The sequence below is a fragment of the Petromyzon marinus genome, chromosome 23, assembly GCF_048934315.1.
Source record: "Petromyzon marinus isolate PM22_M1 ecotype Great Lakes invasive population chromosome 23, UKy_Petmar_22M1.pri1.0, whole genome shotgun sequence".
NCBI classification, from domain to species: Eukaryota; Metazoa; Chordata; class Hyperoartia; order Petromyzontiformes; family Petromyzontidae; genus Petromyzon; species Petromyzon marinus.
The window spans coordinates 19,387,564-19,398,257 of NC_133689.1; the positions used below are offsets into that span (position 1 = coordinate 19,387,564).

The 10,694-nt window shown below is 53.2% G+C and overlaps 4 non-coding genes and 1 pseudogene across 4 annotated transcripts; all 5 read right to left on the bottom strand.

Moving 5' to 3' along the window:
* Positions 1 to 2,603: 2,603 nt before the first annotated feature.
* On the bottom strand, positions 2,604 to 2,722 carry LOC142925975 (5S ribosomal RNA). The gene has a single exon (XR_012942899.1). It is a non-coding gene; the product is annotated as a 5S ribosomal RNA (ribosomal RNA).
* Positions 2,723 to 2,974: 252 nt separating this feature from the next.
* On the bottom strand, positions 2,975 to 3,093 carry LOC142928433 (5S ribosomal RNA; annotated as a pseudogene).
* A 186-nt stretch (positions 3,094 to 3,279) lies between these two features.
* LOC142927127 (5S ribosomal RNA) lies at positions 3,280 to 3,398 on the bottom strand. Its single transcript, XR_012944052.1, has one exon. It is a non-coding gene; the product is annotated as a 5S ribosomal RNA (ribosomal RNA).
* A 253-nt stretch (positions 3,399 to 3,651) lies between these two features.
* On the bottom strand, positions 3,652 to 3,770 carry LOC142926256 (5S ribosomal RNA). Its single transcript, XR_012943181.1, has one exon. It is a non-coding gene; the product is annotated as a 5S ribosomal RNA (ribosomal RNA).
* A 432-nt stretch (positions 3,771 to 4,202) lies between these two features.
* LOC142926411 (5S ribosomal RNA) lies at positions 4,203 to 4,321 on the bottom strand. The gene has a single exon (XR_012943336.1). It is a non-coding gene; the product is annotated as a 5S ribosomal RNA (ribosomal RNA).
* Positions 4,322 to 10,694: the final 6,373 nt, after the last annotated feature.

The window sequence follows — 10,694 nt, forward strand, 5'->3', positions numbered from 1 at the left end:
TGCAGTGGGGGAACGCCGAACAGCAGATCTGCAGGTAGACGAGACTCACGGCCACACATCATTAGGAACAGGGTCTGTCCCGTAGACGTGTGTACTGTGGTGGCGTAGGAGAACAGGGCATAGGGGAGGTGTTCGTCCCAGTCCTGCTGAGTTGCGGCCACCATGCATTTGAGCTTCCCAGCTAAGGTCTGGTTCATACGCTCCACCATACCGTTCACCTGGGGGTGCTACGCCGTGGTTCGGTCCTTCTGGATTCCGAACTCGCGGCACAGCGCCTGAAACAGCTCTGCCTCGAACTCACTACCTTGCTCGGTAATGACCCATTCGGAGATCCCGTGCTTAAGTACGTAGTGCTCCACGAATGCCCAGACCACCACAAGAGCCGTCTTATCGGGGATGGCCACCGCCACGGGATAGCGTGCGAAATACTCCACCGGTGGGATCGCGGAAATTGCCCCTGTAGGTCGATCCCAACCAGCTGGTTTGTCCGACTGACGCGGAACGGCCTCAGGGGTACCTGATATTGTGCCGGTTTCGGCCCGCATTGCTGACACGCGCGGTAGTCCTGTACCCAGGCGGCCACGTCTTGCACCAATTTGGGCCAGAGATATTGGCGACGCAGGGTCTCCCGAGTGCGCCGTTCCCCATCATGGCCCCCGAGCAGGTGGTCGTGCACCAGCCATAGCAGCTGGGGTCGCACCTGGGAGGGAACACAGATGCACCCTCTTACCACCCCGTTCTGCACACACAACCGGGCATACAAACCACTCCAGGGTCCTGGTAGGGTGCTCTTCTTCTCCCGCAGGGCCACTTCCACTGCCGCCAGATCCGGGTCCCGTTGCTGGGTCTGTCTCAACTGCTCGTCGTCCAGGCCCGGGAAGGCGCAGCCGACGTCCTCTTGGATCCGCCCGGTCAGGGTGGGGCAGTCCGTCGGCTCCTTCTGTAGGGGTCTCCGCGGCGCATACTGCACTCTCTCTCGCGAGAGGGGGGTTAGTCTCAGTGCGCTCCCGGGGGGGCGTTGCCTGTTGGCAGCGTCCCCCATGAAGCATGGGCAGGCCTCCTCTGCCCTCGTCTCGGCGCACACCATGGGCTGCCTCGACAAGGTGTCCACATTTTCGTGCATCCGCCCAGCCCGGTACTCGATCTGCAGGTTGTATTCCTGCAGCTGCGCCAGCCATCGGGCCATCTGCCCCTGCGATTTCTTGAATGTGAGATGGAGCTGCAGAGCATAATGGTCACTCTGCACCCGACATTTTCTGCCATACAAATACGGCCAGAACTGTTTACATGTGAAGATCACGGCGTACAGTTCCTGACGGGTCACGCAATAGTTCAGCTCGGCCCTGCTCAGGGTCCAGCTGGCGTATGCGATGGCCCGTTCCATCCCATCCTGCACCTGTGACAACACCGTGCCCAGCTCATAGCTGCAGGCGTCGGTGTCCAAAATCAAATCAGTGGAAAAATCCGGGAAAGCCAGGGTGGGGGTATGGGTGAGGTGGTCTTTGAGGGTGGTGAAGGCCGTCAGGCGGCCTCCGTCCACTGATAAGGGTTCTTAGGGGAAGTGAGTTGGGTGAGGGGGCGTGCAATCTCGCTGAATCCCTTTACAAATCGACGATAATAGGTGGCGTGCCCCAAGAATGACCTGATCTCCGTCAGGTTCCTTGGCCATGGCCATTCCACTATGGCGCGTACCTTCTCCGGATCGGTGCGCAACCCTGCCTCGCTGATTCGGTGTCCAAGGTACCCCACCTCATGCTGCGCAACATAACACTTACGTGGCTTGAGTTTGAGATGGGCTGCTCGCAGTCACTGGAACACCTCTCATAACCTGGACCAGTCCTCAGACAGAGATATACTGAACACTATCACGTCAACCAGGTAAATTAGGCACTGTTCCCACTGCAAGCCCCGCATCACCAGCTCCATCAACCACTGGAACGTCGCAGGCACATTAGTGAGTCCGAACGGGAGTATCCGAAACTCAAACAGTCCCATCGGTTTGGTAAATGCAGTCTTTGGCCGATCCTCCTCCGCCATATCCACCTGCCAGTACCCGGATGCTAGATCGAGGGTGGAAAAATACCACGCCACCGCGAGGCTGTCAAAGGTGTCATCGATGCGGGGGATGGGGAAGGCATCGCCGAGGGTGACTGCGTTCAACTTTCGGTAATCAACACAAAATCGGGTCGACCCATCCTTTTTCATCACCAGTACCACCGGGGCAGACCAGGGGCTCGCTGAGGGTAGGATTATGTTATCTCGGAGCATTTCCACGATGGCCTCTTTAATCTGGGCCCGTTCAGGCGCGCCCACTCGGTATGCGGGGAGTTTAATTGGTCGGGCGGCACCGGTGTCAATTTGGTGCTTAACAAGGTCAGTCCGGCCCACATCCGAATCGTGCTCACTGAACACGTCGGCGTCATCGCTCATGAAAACGTTTATTCTGAGCTCCTGGTTTAGCCCCGAATGAGTGGCATCAAACAGTATTTTACAATAAAATATTGATCCCAATGCAGTACACCATATCGACGTGAAATTGGCAGGTGCACTCACTGGATGAGACGAAGTGTAAAAAGCGACCCATCCAGATACAACAATGCAAAAGCCTACAATACCTGGTATTCCCAGGCAGTCTCCCATCCAAGTACTAACCAGGCTCGACTCTGCTTAGCTTCCGAGATCAGACGAGATCGGGCGCATTCAGGGTGATATGGTCGTAGGCCATGCTTGGAAAGACCTGTCGCACATTCAGATGTATAAAACAATCAACATTCAACTATACTTCTGGAGGTCATCGCTCATAAAACCTTTATTCTGAGCTCCTGGTTGAGCCCCGAAAGAGTGGCATCAAACATTATTTTACGATAAAATATTGATCCCAATGCAGTACACCATATCGACGTGAAATTGGCACGTGCACTCACTGGATGAGTCGAAGTGTAAAAAGCGACCCATCCAGATCCAAAAATACAAAATCCTACAACACCTGGTGTTCCTAGGCAGTCTGCCATCCAAGTACTCACCATGCTCAACCCTGCTTAGCTTCCGAGATCAGACGAGATTGGGCGCATTCAGGGTGATATGGTCGTAGGCCATGCTTGCACACACCTGTCACACATTCAGATGTATAAAACAATTAAAGTTCAACTATATTTCTGGAAATCATCGCTCATGAATACGTATATTCTGAGCTCCTGGTTGAGCCCCGAATAAGTGGCATCAAACAGTCTGGATGAGTCGAAGTGTAAAAAGCGACCCATCCAGATATAACAATGCAAAAGCCTACAACACCAGGTATTCCCAGGCAGTCTCGCATCCAAGTACTAACCAGGCTCGACCCTGCTTAGCTTCCGAGATCAGATGAGTTCGGGCGCATTCAGGGTGATATGGACGTAGGCCGTGCTTGCAGAGACCTGTCCAACACTCATATGTATAAAACAATCAACATTCAACTATACTACTGGAGGTCATCGCTCATGAAAACGTTTATTCTGAGCTCCTGGTTTAGCCCCGAAAGAGTGGCATCAAACAGTATTTTACGAGAAAATATTGATCCCAATGCAGTACACCATATCGACGTGAAATTGGCAGATGCACTCACTGGATGAGTGGAAGTGTAAAAAGCGACCCATCCAGATCCAAATATACAAAAGCCTACAACACCTGGTATTCCCAGGCAGTCTCCCATCCAAGTACTAACCAGACTCGACCGTGCTTAGCTTCCGAGATCAGACGAGATCGGGCGCATTCAGGGTGATATGGTTGTAGGCCATGCTTGGAAAGACCTGTCGCACATTCAGATGTATAAAACAATCAACATTCAACATAACTTCTGGAGGTCATCGCTCAAAAAATCTTTATACTGGTAGGAACGAAGTTGTAAACTGAGTGTACCAGCCTGCAATAGATTAATGTGTCCGTACGTCCGTCCGTCCCCTTTCAATACTTTAACGAAGTGAAATCTCGTGCTGTTGGGTGTATAAAATCAGTAATAGACAGCGCAGAGACTTGTCCTACCAGCCCACCCTGCAGGGACCTGTTTCTGAGCTCCTGGTTGAGCCCCGAAAGAGTGGCATCAAACATTATTTTACAAGAAAATATTGATCCCAATGCAGTACACCATATCGACGTGAAATTGGCAGGGGCACTCACTGGATGAGTCGAAGTGTAAAAAGCGAGCCATCCAGATCCAAGTAAACAAGAGCCTACAACACCTGGTATTCCCAGGCAGTCTCCCATCCAAGTACTAACCAGACTCGACCCTGCTTAGTTTCCGAGATCAGACGAGATCGGGCGCATTCAGGGTGATATGGTCGTAGGCCATGCTTGCAAAGACCTGTCGCACATTCAGATGTATAAAACAATCAACATTCAACTATACTTTTGGAGGTCATCGCTCATAAAACCTTTATTCTGTGCTCCTGGTTGATCCCCAAAAGAGTGGCATCAAACAGTCTGGATGACTTGATTCGAAGCTTTCGTGACTGCAAGAATTACTCTTTGTTTTTTTCGGTAAAGTCACGTATAAATAAAAAATAATAAAATAACAATAGCATACGACGTTTCGGTTGCAACACAAGCAGCCATCATCAGGTACAGAAGAGCTAAATTTACGAGAGAGAGGAAACACATAACCCCAGATGTATATACAGACACCCAAGTAGGGGGGAACTAATACAGATACAACAGGGTACAACAGAGAGAGAAGCATACCAAACAATCAGGGTTTAGCATAATTTGGAAACCATATAAAGCAACACAGACGGTCGGTCAAAACACAATTAACGCATAGTCTGGTTGATTACGCTATTTCAAAGATTGTTAAATTGCAAGTTAAGTATGAAATTTAAAATACAGACTGCGCACACACACACATAGACATCCAAGTAGAGTGAACCAGCACAGACACGCACACAGTGAAGTCGCCTTAAATAGGCAGAGAAGGTGAGGCTGAGAGACAATGGGACAAATTAGCATGAGGTATGCATGGAACAAAGGGGGCACGGCAGCACACACTCGGAAACACCAAGGCCCACACACAGGCAGAGACAGCACAGAGACACAAATCCAAGCCAAGACACAAAGGCAGATGCACAAGCAGAGACAACACAAAGACACAGACCTAATACCTCCCTTAGAGGTGGTTCAGACTTGATTCGAAGCTTTCGTGACTGCAAGAATTACTCTTTGTTTTTTTCGGTAAAGTCACGTATAAATAAAAAATAATAAAATAACAATAGCGTACGACGTTTCGGTTGCAACACAAGCAGCCATCATCAGGTACAGAAGAGCTAAATTTACGAGAGAGAGGAAACACATAACCCCAGATGTATATACAGACACCCAAGTAGGGGGCGTGGATGGAGTGGGGGGTGAGAGTGGATGGTGTCGCGGTGAGAGTGGATGGTGTCGGGGTGAGTATGGATGTTGGAGAGGTGATCGTGGCTGGTGTACGAGTGAGCGTGGATGGTGTAGGGGTGAGCGTGGCTGGTGTAGGGGTGAGCGTGGATGTTGTAGGGGTGAGAGTGGATGTTGCAGGAGTGAGCGTAGATGGTGTAGGGGGTGAGCGTGGAGGTTGTAAAGGTGAGCGTGGAGGTTGTAAAGGTGAGCGTGGATGGTGTAGGAGTGAGCGTGGATGTTGTAGGGGTGAGAGTGGATGGTGTCGCGGTGAGAGTGGATGGTGTCGGGGTGAGTATGGATGTTGGAGAGGTGAGCGTGGATGGTGTAGGAGTGAGCGTGAATGTTGCAGGAGTGAGCGTGGATGTTGTAGGGGTGAGCGTGGATGGTGTAGGGGTGAGAGTGGATGTTATATGAGTGAGCATGGACATTGTAGATGTGAGTGTGGATGGTATAGGGGAAAGCGTGGATGGCGTAGTGGTGAGCGTGGATGGTGTAGGGGTGAGCGTGGATGTTGCAGGAGTGAGCGTGGATGTTGTAGGGGTGAGCGTGGATGGTGTAGGGGTGAGAGTGGATGTTATATGAGTGAGCATGGACATTGTAGATGTGAGTGTGGATGGTATAGGGGAAAGCGTGGATGGCGTAGTGGTGAGCGTGGATGGTGTAGGGGTGAGCGTGGATGTTGTAGAGGTGAGCGTGGATGGTGTAAGGGTGAGCGTGGCTATTGTAGGGGTGAGCGTGGATGTTGTAGGGGTGAGTGTGGATGGTGTAGGGGTGAGCGTGGATGTTGCCGGAGTGAGCGTGGGTGTTGTAGGCGTAAACGTGGATGGTGTAGTGGTGAGCGTGGATGGCGTAGTGGTGAGCGTGGATGGTGTAGGGGTGAGCGTGGATGTTGTAGAGGTGAGCGTGGATGGTGTAAGGGTGAGCGTGGCTATTGTAGGGGTGAGCGTGGATGGTGTATTGGTGAGCGTGGATGGTGTAGGGGTGAGCGTGGATGGTGTAGTGGTGAGCGTGGATGGCGTAGTGGTGAGCGTGGATGGTGTAGGGGTGAGCGTGGATGTTGTAGAGGTGAGCGTGGATGGTGTAAGGGTGAGCGTGGCTATTGTAGGGGTGAGCGTGGATGGTGTAGGGGGTGAGCGTGGGGGTTGTAAAGGTGAGCATGGATGGTGTAGGAGTGAGCGTGGATGTTGTAGGGGTGAGAGTGAATGGGGTTGGGGTGGGCGTGGATGGTGTTGGGGTGAGTGTGGATGTTGGAGAGGTGAGCGTGGCTGGTGTAGGAGTGAGCGTGGATGGTGTAGGGGTGAGCGTGGATGGTATAGGGGTGAGCGTGGATGTTGTAGGGGTGAGAGTGGATGTTGCAAGAGTGAGCGTAGATGGTGTAGGGGGTGAGCGTGGAGGTTGTAAAGGTGAGCGTGGATGGTGTAGGAGTGAGCGTGGGTGTTGTAGGGGTGAGAGTGGATGGGGTTGGGTGTGGCGTGGATAGTGTTGGGGTGAGAGTGGATGGTGTCGGGGTGAGAGTGGATGGTGTCGGGGTGAGTATGGATGTTGGAGAGGTGAGCGTGGATGGTGTAGGGGTGAGCGTGGATGTTGCAGGAGTGAGCGTGGATGTTGTAGGGGTGAGCTTCGATGGTGTAGGGGTGAGAGTGGATGTTGTAAAGGTGAGCGTGGATGGTGTAGGGGTGAGAGTGGATGTTGTATGAGTGAGCATGGACGGTGTAGATGTGAGTGTGGATGGTATAGGGGAAAGCGTGGATGGTGTAGTGGTGAGCGTGGATGGTGTAGGGGTGAGCGTGGATGTTGTAGAGGTGAGCGTGGATGGTGTAGGGGTGAGCGTGGCTATTGTAGGGGTGAGCGTGGATGTTGCAGGAGTGAGCGTGGATATTGCATGAGAGAGCGTGGATGTTGAAGGGGTGAGTGTGGATGGTGTAGGGGTGAGAGTGGATGTTGTATGAGTGAGCATGGACAGTGTAGATGTGAGTGTGGATGGTATAGGGGAAAGCGTGGATGGTGTAGTGGTGAGCGTGGATGGTGTAGGGGTGAGCGTGGAGGATGTAAAGGTGAGCGTGGAGGTTGTAAAGGTGAGCGTCGATGGTGTAGGAGTGAGCGTGGATGTTGTAGGGGTGAGAGTGGATGGTGTAGGGGTGAGCGTGGATGTTGCAGGAGTGAGGTGGATTTTGTATGAGAGAGCGTGGATGTTGAAGGGGCGAGTGTGGATGGTGTAGGGGTGAGCGTGGATGTTGGAGGAGTGAGCGTGGATGATGTAGGAGTGAGCGTAGATGGTGTAGGGGGTGAGCGTGGAGGTTGTAAAGGTGAGCATGGATGGTGTAGGAGTGAGCGTAGATGGTGTAGGGGGTGAGCGTGGAGGTTGTAAAGGTGAGCATGGATGGTGTAGGAGTGAGCGTGGATGTTGTAGGGGTGAGAGTGAATGGGGTTGGGGTGGGCGTGGATGGTGTTGGGGTGAGTGTAGATGTTGGCGAGGTGAGCGTGGATGTTGCAGGAGTGAGCGTGGATGTTGTAGGGGTGAGCGTGGATGATGTAGGGGTGAGCATGGACGTTGTAAAGGTGAGCATGGATGATGTAGGAGTGAGCGTAGATGGTGTAGGGGGTGAGCGTGGAGGTTGTAATGGTGAGCATGGATGGTGTAGAAGTGAGCGTGGATGTTGTAGGGGTGAGAGTGAATGGGGTTGGGGTGGGCGTGGATGGTGTTGGGGTGGGCGTGGATGGTGTTGGGGTGAGTGTGGATGTTGGCGAGGTGAGCGTTGATGTTGCAGGGGTGAGCGTGGATGTTGCAGGAGTGAGCGTGGATGTTGTAGGGGTGAGCGTGGATGGTGTAGGGGTGAGAGTGGATGTTGTAATGGTGAGCGTGGATGGTGTTGGGGTGAGAGTGGATGTTGTATGAGTGAGCATGGACGGTGTAGAGGTGAGTGTGGATAGTATAGGGGAAAGCATGGATGGTGTAGTGGTGAGCGTGGATGGTGTAGGGGTGAGCGTGGATGGTATAGGGGTGAGCGTGGATGGTGTAGGTGTGAGCGTGGATGGTGTAGTAGTGAGCGTGGACATTGTAAAGGTGAGCGTGGACAGTGTAGCGGTGAGCGTGGACGTTGTAGAGGTGAACGTGGATGTTGTAGGGGTGAGCGTGGATGTTGTAGGGGTGAGGGTGGATGGTGTAGGGGTGAGCGTGGATGTTGTAGAAGTGAGCGTAGATGGTGTAGGAGTGAGGGTGGATGTTGTAGCGGTGAGCGTGGATGGTGTTGGGGTGAGGGTGGATGTTGTAGGGGTGAGCGTGGATGTTGTCGGGGTGAGGGTGGATCGTGTAGGGGTGAGTGTGGATGTTGTAGAGGTGAGCGTGCATTGTGTAGGAGTGAGCGTGGATGGTGTAGGGGTGAGCGTCGATGGTATAGGGGTGAGCGTGGATGTTGTAGGGGTGAGAGTGGATGTTGCAGGAGTGAGCGTAGATGGTGTAGGGGGTGAGCGTGGAGGTTGTAAAGGTGAGCGTGGAGGTTGTAAAGGTGAGCGTGGATGGTGTAGGAGTGAGCGTGGATGTTGTAGGGGTGAGAGTGGATGGGGTTGGGTGGGGCGTGGATGGTGTTGGGGTGAGAGTGGATTGTGTTGGGGTGAGAGTGGATGGTGTTGGGGTGAGAGTGGATGGTGTTGGGGTGAGAGTGGATGTTGGAGAGGTGAGCGTGGATGGTGTAGGGGTGAGCGTGGATGTTGCAGGAGTGAGCGTGGATGTTGTAGGGGTGAGCGTGGATGGTGTAGGGGTGAGAGTGGATGTTGTAAAGGTGAGCGTGGATGGTGTGGGGGTGAGAGTGGATGTTGTATGAGTGAGCATGGACGGTGTAGATGTGTGGATGGTATAGGGGAAAGCGTGGATGGTGTAGTGGTGAGCGTGGATGGTGTAGGGGTGAGCGTGGATGTTGTAGAGGTGAGCGTGAATGGTGTAGGGGTGAGCGTGACTATTGTAGGGGTGAGCATGGATGGTGTAGGGGTGAGCGTGGATGTTGCAGGAGTGAGCGTGGATTTTGTATGAGAGAGCGTGGATGTTGAAGGGGTGAGTGTGGATGGTGTAGGGGTGAGCGTGGATGTTGCAGGAGTGAGCGTGAGTGTTGTAGGAGAAAACGTGGATGGTGTAGGGGTGAGCGTGGATGATGTAGGGGTGAGCATGGACGTTGTAAAGGTGAGCATGGATGATGTAGGAGTAAGCGTAGATGGTGTAGGGGGTGAGCGTGGAGGTTGTAAAGGTGAGCATGGATGGTGTAGGAGTGAGCGTGGATTGTGTAGGGGTGAGAGTGAATGGGGTTGGGGTGGGCGTGGATGGTGTTGGGGTGGGCGTGGATGGTGTTGGGGTGAGTGTGGATGTTGGCGAGGTGAGCGTTGATGTTGCAGGGGTGAGCGTGGATGTTGCAGGAGTGAGCGTGGATGTTGTAGGGGTGAGCGTGGATGGTGTAGGGGTGAGAGTGGATGTTGTAAAGGTGAGCGTGGATGGTGTAGCGGTGAGAGTGGATGTTGTATGAGTGAGCATGCACGGTGTAGAGGTGAGTGTGGATGGTATAGGGGAAAGCATGGATGGTGTAGTGGTGAGCGTGGATGGTGTAGGGGTGAGAGTGGATGTGGTGGGGGTGAGCGTGGATGTGGTAGGGGTGAGCGTGGATGTTGCAGGAGTGAGCGTGGATTTTGTATGAGAGAGCGTGGATGTTGAAGGGGTGAGTGTGAATAGTGTAAGGGTGATCGTGGATGTTGGAGGAGTGAGCGTGGATGATGTGGGAGTGAGCGTAGATGGTGTAGGGGGTGAGCATGAGGGTTGTAAAGGTGAGCATGGATGGTGTAGGAGTGAGCGTAGATGGTGTAGGGGGTGAGCGTGGAGGTTGTAAAGGTGAGCATGGATGGTGTAGGAGTGAGCGTGGATGTTGTAGGGGTGAGAGTGAATGGGGTTGGGGTGGGCGTGGATGGTGTTGGTGTGAGTGTAGATGTTGGCGAGGTGAGCGTTGATGTTGCAGGGGTGCGCGTGGATGTTGCAGGAGTGAGAGTGGATATTGTAAAGGTGAGCGTGGATGGTGTTGGGGTGAGAGTGGATGTTGTATGAGTGAGCATGGACGGTGTAGAGGTGAGTGTGGATGGTATAGGGGAAAGCATGGATGGTGTAGTGGTGATCGTGGATGGTGTAGGGGTGAGAGTGGATGTGGTGGGGGTGAGCGTGGATGTGGTAGGGGTGAGCGTGGACAGTGTAGGGGTGAGCGTGGATGGTGTAGGAGTGAGCGTGGTTGGTGTAGGGGTGAGCGTGGATGGTGTAGGTGTGA